This window comes from Entelurus aequoreus, linkage group LG20, assembly GCF_033978785.1.
Source record: "Entelurus aequoreus isolate RoL-2023_Sb linkage group LG20, RoL_Eaeq_v1.1, whole genome shotgun sequence".
NCBI lineage: Eukaryota > Metazoa > Chordata > Actinopteri > Syngnathiformes > Syngnathidae > Entelurus > Entelurus aequoreus.
Genome location: NC_084750.1, coordinates 28,142,499 through 28,152,281, shown reverse-complemented (window position 1 = coordinate 28,152,281; position 9,783 = coordinate 28,142,499).

Here is a 9,783-nt window from a genome sequence, read left to right as displayed (position 1 = left end):
CGAAATGGCGGTCGGCGGGAAAAGTAGCAAACTAAATATAACGTTGAGCCATGCTTTTGAAAATGTATACATTTCAATCCTGGCAAATACTGACTTTTAACAATATAAATTGTTACTTACATGAGTGATGAGTCCGGTAAAGTGTTTTCCTTGGGCTCCGTGAAGAGACGTGTCTGGGCTTGTTCTTCGACAGCTGCATGCAGGTGGGCGGGTCCTGACGTTTTAGGTCTGATATAAACCTTTGAACTGAGTTTTGCTAAATCAATTTATGTTGGAAGTCCAATAAAATTAATTTTATCACATAAAAAATTAAGTTACGAAAATATTCACACTTTTTACATATAGATAACTCAAAAACTGAGCAGATGAGGGCTGGCTGGCATAGGTGGATAGCTAATGTTTTTAGCATAGCTATGTGAGGTCCCGTTGCTAAGTTAGCTTCAATGGGGTCGTTAGCAACAGCATTGTTGAGCTTCGCCAAGCTGGGAATTATTAACCGTGTATTTACATGTCCATGGTTTAATAGTATTGTTGATCTTCTGTCTATCCTTCCAGTCAGGGATTTATTTATTTTGTTTCTATCTGCATTTGAGCCCGATGCTATCACGTTAGCTCAGTAGCTAAAGAGCTTCGCCGATGTATTGTCGTGGAGATAAAAGTCACTGTGAATGTCCATTTCGCGTTCTCGACTCTCATTTTCAAGAGGATGTAGTATCCGAGGTGGTTTAAAATACAAATCCGTGATCCACAATAGAAAAAGGAGAGAGTGTGGAATCCAATGAACCCTTGTACCTAAGTTACGGTCAGAGCGAAAAAAGATACATCCTGCACTGCACTGTAGTCCTTCACTCTCACTTTCCTCATCCACAAATCTTTCATCCTCGCTCAAATTAATGGGGTAATCGTCGCTTTCTCGGTCCGAATCTCTCTCGCTCCATTGTAAACAATGGGAAAATGTGAGGAGTCCTTCCTCCGGTGACGTCACGCTACTTCCGGTATAGGCAAGGCTTTTTTTTATCAGCGACCAAAAGTTGCGACCTTTATCGTCGTTGTTCTCTATTTAATCCTTTCAGCAAAAATATGGCAATATCGCGAAATGATCAAGTATGACACATAGAATGGATCTGCTATCCCCGTTTGAATAAAAAAAAATCATTTCAGTAGGCCTTTAACATTCTTATGTTACATGCTAGTTTTTAAGCTAAATTTGTATGTTTAAACCTAAAAGTCATGGATTTTGATGATTGATATTAGTATGCTAATGTTAGCATGCTAACATTTTATGCTATCTTTTTAACTAATTGTTTTATGATTATACTTAAAAATCATAGATCTTGATAATTGGCGCCATCTTAGAAGTCTTTAGCTAATTTCCATGTGTTCACACCTAGAAATAGTGCATTCTAAAAAATGGCACCATCTTAGAAGTATGCTAACTTGTTTTATGTCATCATGCTAACATTAGCAGCTGTCACGCCAATTTTCTTCCCATTACAAAAACCTTCCTAGCCCCCATTTACTTCCGGGGTCATTTCCTCTTACGTAATTTCCTCTTACTTACGTAATTTCCTCTTACGTCATTGACAGCGATCGATAGAATCGATAGAATCCAAATCTCCTGAAAATGGTGGTGTCACTGAATGATATTCGTCTTTATCTTTCCCAGGGGACTTATGTCAAACACCAGCAGGCTTCGAAACATTTCAAGCGGAGTGTTAGGGCCGCTGCTGGGAACTTCTGTCTTCGTGGTAACGTGCAAGAAATATTAATTAATATATAATACTGTTAAATGTCTCTACTACTTTAAATTAACATTATTGTTGAAACCATTTCACTAATATTAATTAATATATAATAATGTTAAATGTCTGTACTTTAAATCAACATTATTGTTGAAACCATTTCACTAATATTAATTAATATATAATACTGTTAAATGTCTGTACTTTAAATCAACATTATTGTTGAAACCATTTCACTAATATTAATTAATATATAATTATGTTAAATGTCTGTACTTTAAATCCACATTATTGTTGAAACCATTTCACTAATATTAATTAATATATAATACTGTTAAATGTCTGTACTTTAAATCAACATTATTGTTGAAACCATTTCACTAATATTAATTAATATATAATTATGTTAAATGTCTGTACTTTAAATCAACATTATTGTTGAAACCATTTCACTAATATTAATTAATATATAATACTGTTAAATGTCTGTACTTTAAATCAACATTATTGTTGAAACCATTTCACTAATATTAATTAATATATAATTATGTTAAATGTCTGTACTTTAAATCAACATTATTGTTGAAACCATTTCACTAATATTAATTAATATATAATACTGTTAAATGTCTGTACTTTAAATCAACATTATTGTTTAAACCATTTCACTAATATTAATTAATATATAATACTGTTAAATGTCTGTACTTTAAATCGACATTATTGTTGAAACCATTTCACTAATATTAATTAATATATAATACTGTTAAATGTCTGTACTTTAAATCAACATTATTGTTGAAACCATTTCACTAATATTAATTAATATATAATACTGTTAAATGTCTGTACTTTAAATCAACATTATTGTTGAAACCATTTCACTAATATTAATTAATATATAATTATGTTAAATGTCTGTACTTTAAATCAACATTATTGTTGAAACCATTTCACTAATATTAATTAATATATAATACTGTTAAATGTCTGTACTTTAAATCAACATTATTGTTGAAACCATTTCACTAATATTAATTAATATATAATACTGTTAAATATCTGTACTTTAAATCAACATTATTGTTGAAACCATTTCACTAATATTAATTAATATATAATACTGTTAAATGTCTGTACTACTTTAAATCAACATTATTGTTGAAACCATTTCACTAATATTAATTAATATATAATAATGTTAAATGTCTGTACTACTTTAAATCAACATTATTGTTGAAACCATTTCACTAATATTAATTAATATATAATACTGTTAAATGTCTGTACTACTTTAAATCAACATTATTGTTGAAACCATTTCACTAATATTAATTAATATATAATAATGTTAAATGTCTGTACTACTTTAAATCAACATTATTGTTGAAACCATTTGACTAATATTAATTAATATATAATAATGTTAAATGTCTGTACTACTTTAAATCAACATTATTGTTGAAACCATTTCACTAATATTAATTAATATATAATAATGTTAAATGTCTGTACTACTTTAAATCAACATTATTGTTGAAACCATTTGACTAATATTAATTAATATATAATACTGTTAAATGTCTGTACTTTAAATCAACATTATTGTTGAAACCATTTCACTACAATATTGTGTGTGCTGCTGTCCTGTGTAGAAGAGGTCCTGTACCATGGGAACAGAAGGGTCATTTGGACAGAGGAGGAGAAAGTGGCTGTGTTAACCAAAGCCCATGCAGGCCATTTTGGACCACGGAGGATGCAAGCGAAGATTGCTCCCCGGTTTTATTGGCGGTCCATCACACAGGACACATTGGATTGGGTAAGCAAGCTCCTAGAAGGAAGATATTTGCTTTTAATTTTTATTTTTAGTTGAAACACTCAGGCTAGTAGTTAGTAGTAGGTCGCAAAGTGTTGTGGAATCAAATCATATCTACAATGTGTTTCCCTTTATCACTGCTTTTAGGTGCGCACATGTCCTGACTGCCAGCGCTTTGAAAAATTAAAGACCGAGGCGCCTGAGCTGAAGCCCATCAAGGTCGTATCACCTTGGTACATGGTTGGTGAGTGGGTTTATTCACACGTCCCTCACCTTTTCACGCACAACTATACAAAAACTCAGTCCACATTCAAATATTTGCTAAACTGAGAACTGGAATTCATGCTCTAGGTGTGGACCTCTTTGGACCTGTGAAAAAGTCGTCTAAGGGGAACAGATATTGTCTCACTTTGACCGATTATTTCACCAAGTGGGTTGAAGCAAGAACATTCCCAAAAAAGACAGCAGACAATGTGAAGGAGGTATTCTTTATATTTTGGTGTTTCACTTACCCATGGCCATAATCAGAAAGGGAAAAAGCCACTAAAGTGCATAATATATATATATATATATATATATATATATATATATATATATATATATATATATATATATATATATATATATATATATATATATATATATATATATATATATATATATATATATATATATATATATATATATATATATATATTTAACATTCTATTGTAATTATTAGTTGTACTAATATAATTTCTGTGGTGCCCCACAGGCCTTGAGGGACATTTTCTTTACTCATGGTTTGCCTGAAGTTATCCTCACTGACCAGGGCACTGAATTCAAGAAAGAGGTAACTTGCTTTTTTTACAACTGCACGTTTAAACTGGCCATATTTTTAGCAGACACACACATTCCTCAAAACACAAGTAACAGACTCCTTTTTCGTGTATAGGCTGAGGTAGCTTTCAAGGAGTTGGGCATTGAACATCGGGTTTTGTCAGCATACCACCCCCAGACCAATGGGCTTGATGAGAGGACAAACCAAACCCTTAAAGTGTATGACAACGTGTCCTGTTGAAGGATGATTACTTAATGGCTACTGGTTAATATTTAGTTATTTATTTTTCTTTAAATGCTCTGTAATCTAAACATCTTGAATCAATTAAGGTGATCAACAATGTGGACAGGGCCCAAAAGAGACAGAAATTGTCATACCGGCAGAGGATGAAGAAGGGGGTCAAGCGCTTCATCATCCAACCTGGAATGGAGGTCCTCAAGAAGGATGCGAGGAAGAAAGGGAGACCAGGGCGAAACATGGACCCAAACTGGATCCAGACCATCTACAGGTATGCTTATCTAATGCCCCATTACATATCATACCAAAAGTATCGCTGATGACTTTTTTTCTATTTTCAGCTCAATACATCTGTTTGATTGTTATCTGTGAAAACATTTGCAAAGAAAAAATTATTTGTTTGGAAACCAAGTAAATTGTGGTCTTTGACTATTGTACTCTAGGATTGTAATTCAGTCTGAATGTACTCACATGCTTGAATGCAATATTGAATTCTAACCACAACGTTACTGGTAAAATGTTTCATGATTGTCATATTGGTGATGACCAAGCCAGAACTCATTCCCTTGATGTTACAGAGTTATGGAGGTTCTTCCAAACAATATGGTTAGGCTGGAGACCCTGGATGGAAAGCCCAATCATATGATGACTCCGTATGCATCACTGAAACCTCTGCGCCCGAGTATGTCAAACTGAATGCTGTTTACAGGCAATTTTTGTTCAGAGATCTTAATATCCCTCCCCTGTATCATAATATGCCTCCTCTCTCATTTAGGGACTCACCCTGGCTGGCCAAAAGATTCCCCTTCAGCCCCTGTGCTTCCAGGAGATGCTGAAATGCTGACTTCATCATCGGAGGAGGAAACTGAGGTACTTTTTCAGAAAAAAAGTGTTTATGTGTCCATACATGTAGCTTTCTAACTATTTGTATGATTGACACAGGTCCAGTGTCATTGTTTCACGGACCATACATATGCTGGCCCCACATCACCCTGGAAAAAGGAGCTGCACCCCGACCAGAAACAACTGGTGAGCAGGTTTCAAATTGAGTAAAGTTTTGACATTGGAGCCAGTATATGATTAAAAATATATACATTTATTGCTTTGTGAAGTGGCCAAGGTTATCTTCAAGTCGAGTAATGTAAAATTGTCTCATGAACAGCTCGAGTATGTTTTGGCCTGCGATCGTCCAGCTATGGAACTGATCGTTAAAGAGGGAGGGGTGTGTTTAACCCGAGAAGAGTTTGGTCTCTCGGGTTGTCCAGAGACATGGACTCCACGGTCAGTACTGTAACTGTTATGTTTATTTCACTTGACTGCTTATTCCATGGATATGTATAACTTTGTTACATTTGTAATGTGATGACAGATCGGAAATGCTTGCCTCCAGCTGGTTCAGGAAGCTGCTCAGAGACATGTATGATTTCTTAGAGCTGCACAACAGAGGCTGCTTTTAGTCATTAAAAAATCTGATTCAATGGTTAATATAAAACCTCACATATCCTCATGTTTTTGGATTCAAAACTGTTACAGGGCAAAGATGTCTTCATTACCAACATGTATATTGTACCAACGTGGAAGCACAAAGACGTCGATCCAATGTCAAGCCTTCCAGTGAGTACAATAAAATTTTGAATTATAATGGCTACACTAATCTGAAATTTCTTTCTAAAATATTCATAAATGTTTACTACAGAGGGATGCACATCTAAATGATGCACTCCTCTTCCCAGCGTGGAGCAAGCACAACATTACCTTCTCTGTGTAAGTGTTGAAAAGAAAAATACTGGAGATATCTTATAATTCTTGTGCAATTACATTATTTATGCCTCTTTCTGCATTGACCATTGTAGGTGTTGAGGCCGGCAAAGAGAGAAATTCTCTTGCTGGACTCTCAGTTTGCCCTTTGGCCATCTGGTTTTGGTGATGAGGTGTACAGAGCCATCTTTAGGTCCCTTTATAATAATCCTGGCCACAGTTCCATTTTGGCCACTTTTTGTTCCAGCCATGTTCTGGTTTTGGCTATGGTTCTGTTCTAGTCATCTTTCCCTTCCCCGCTATGCTCATGTTTTAGACATGTTCTTCTTTCGGCTATGTTCCCATTCTAGCCATGTTCCAGTGGTGTGCTACAGGGGTCCCCAACCACAGAGTCATGGACCAGTACTGGTGAAACGTGATTTTGTTCATGCTTTGGCAGTGTTCTAATAGAATTTTCACTTGTTTATTTACAATTTGTCTTCATGTTTTAATATGCCAAGTGGCTTATTGCATTTTATTTTATTCACATTTGGCTTTTTTACTGCAGGAGCATTGCGCAGCACATCGTCCCAGAAAGCTGGAGTGAGCTCACTGGAAAAGACATGCAGGTAATAGGTTTACTGTATAAAATATACATTTCTTGTAGTAAACCCAAAGGCTGTATACATTTTCATGGTGCTAATGTGTATTACCAGGAGATCCCACGCCAGACCTCTGGGAATGACTGTGGTGTTTTCATGCTCATGGTAAGTTGAGCATTTTTAAAGAAGAAGAGTAGGTTAAACTTCCCCCACAATGATGTGAAACACAGCATCAAATTACAAAAATATTTGGTTGCAATTATTGCTTCCAGAGATATTCCTATCCATCACATTTCCAGTATTGATGTTGACGGCTGTTTTTATCAATTTAGTAGATTATTACAAAGTAGAGAAATATTTTTTTCACTACACAATTATTACATGTGCTCAGAAAAATTACTATTTTCTATTTTTAGTACTCCCTCTGGCTCTGTACGGACACTACTTTTCACTACAGTGTGGTAAGTATTTAGATATTTAAAAGATTTCAAAATAAGCGGCTCTGAGAGGTAAAAATAATTAACTCATTGTTATATCTGCTCTAGCTGGACATGCAGTCAATCCGGCGTTGGTGGTGTGTCCTTCTAATGGAGCGCTTTGGCATTGAAGGGTAGGACAACTTCTTGAAATATCTGATGTATTGTTTATCATGATTAGTAACTGCCTGCGATGAGGTGGCGACTTGTCCAGGGTGTACCCTGCCTTCCGCCCGAATCCAGCTGAGATAGGCTACAGCGACCCCCCGCGACCCCAAAAGGGACAAGCGGTAGAAAATGGATGGATGGATGGATGGATTAGTAACTGTAATCTGAGGAGCTTTTCTTCAATTTCCCCAAAGGCATGGCCAGAGGTTCTGTTATTGGACAGACAAGGCGAGCGGCCTATTGCAGGGCATTCTTCAGCCAGTGTTTAGGGTATCCAGAAACTCAGTCCAGGCCATCGACTGCGTCATCAAAGAATAACTGAATACAGTACTGGTATGCCATGACACAAAAGTGAATACATTGTATCATACCTATGTTGCTCCATAAAAAAAAATTATTGGAGAAATATGTAAGCTGGGGGGAAAAAATAACTGGTTCAAAAATAATAATCTAATAACCTTTATTGGTTTGTACCTTGATGTGGTTTTAGAGCTTTTCACTATAACATGTCTACTTCTGAGGTGACCACCACTTGTGATTATAATTGACGCTTTGTCCTTTATCTGTGTTCCCCATTCTTTAGGTGCAGCTCGCGCAATGTTTGGAACAAAATATTTGTAAACAATAAAAAATCATTTTACATTGCAGTTTTTTGCCTCATTTTAAAGTCTTGAAGAAATACCCAATGTTTTTCTTTATTTTTATGTTCTTATTCTAAATATAGTCGTTTGTCTGACCACGGGTCATCTGACTTCACTGAGGTACATATGTGCACATAAATGTCATTTTAATTTAGTTCACTTACACAGAGAAGTAAAAAAAAACGGAATTTAACGAATAAATTTAGTTTTAATAAAGTTTGATAATGTTGATTGATAATGAATTAACTTATTGTACACTGTTATTCATTTCCGCATATGTCCACGAGTCAAATGTGCAGTCAGGAATATCCTCAAGTTAATTTGTCAGATTAATACTTGTCTGATTAATACAGACGTTTTGTTAACGCTGTATTATAAAAAAGAAAAAAAAACAGCGACGGGCAGTCAAAGCCGAAGTGCTATCGATCGCTGTCAATGACGTAAGAGGAAATGACGTAAGAGGAAATGACCCCGGAAGTAAATGGGGGGTAGGAAGGTTTTTGTAATGGGAAGAAAATTGGCGTGACAGTACCAATAGGTAAGAAAAGTTGACCCCACTCACCAAGGACTTCTGCTACCACTGAGGTCGTGGGTCAAACGCTCCTCCCTCAAACCAGTGACAGCGTCTGGAATTCACTTCCTGGGGGGGCTAGGACTAGTAGCTGTGCAGCTAGGGACGCATAGCTCTCTCCAGCACCAGCTCTTCCTCCTGCAAGGCCGCCGCATGTCTCTTTACCAGCAGGGGCGCCATCGGTTCTTCAAGCAGCAAAGGACTCTCCGGAGGAGTACAGCGCTGAGTCGATGGACAAGTGGTACCTTAAGGTGCTGATTGAGCTGGAGTTGGAGGACCAGCTTTGTTTAGCAGCCATTTTCAAAGCCTACTCCAGTCAAGCCTACATCTCCTGCACGGCCTTCGCCGCCAGTCTTGTGTTATGCCAAGCTGCCACCTCCTGCACGACCTACGCTTCGTGTCCTACATCCAGCGAGGCCGCCACCTGCAGTGCTCTGCCCAGCCAGGTCGCTTCCTGCTGCTCCAAAGGGGCTGCTGCAGTTGCCACACGTGGCTCCTGTGCGTCTGCCGCCGTCATCCCCCCCCCCCCCTCCCCACCCCCTGCAGCTCCAGTGGGTCTGCCGCTCGTGGCTCCAGTGGGTCTGCCGCAGTCGCCGCCCGCGGCTCCAGTGGGTCTATCGCAGTCGCCGCCCACAGCTCCACAGGGTCTGCCGCTGTCGCCGCCAACGGTTACATTGGGTCTGCCGCAGTCTCTGTCCGCGTTTTCAGTGGGTCTGCCGCAGTCACTGCCAATGTCTCCAGTGGGTCTTCCCACAATGCCGTCATCCTCGTCTCCAGTGGGTCTTCCCACAACGCCGCCATTCTCGTCTCCAGCGGGTCTTCCCACAATGCCACCATCCTCGTCTACAGCGGGTCTTTCCACAACGCTGCATTCCTCGTCTCCAGCGGGTCTTCTTACAAAGCCGCCATCCTCGTCTCCAGCTCTGCAGTCAGCTCCAGCCGCGTCTCCAGCTCTGCAGTCAGCTCCAGCCGC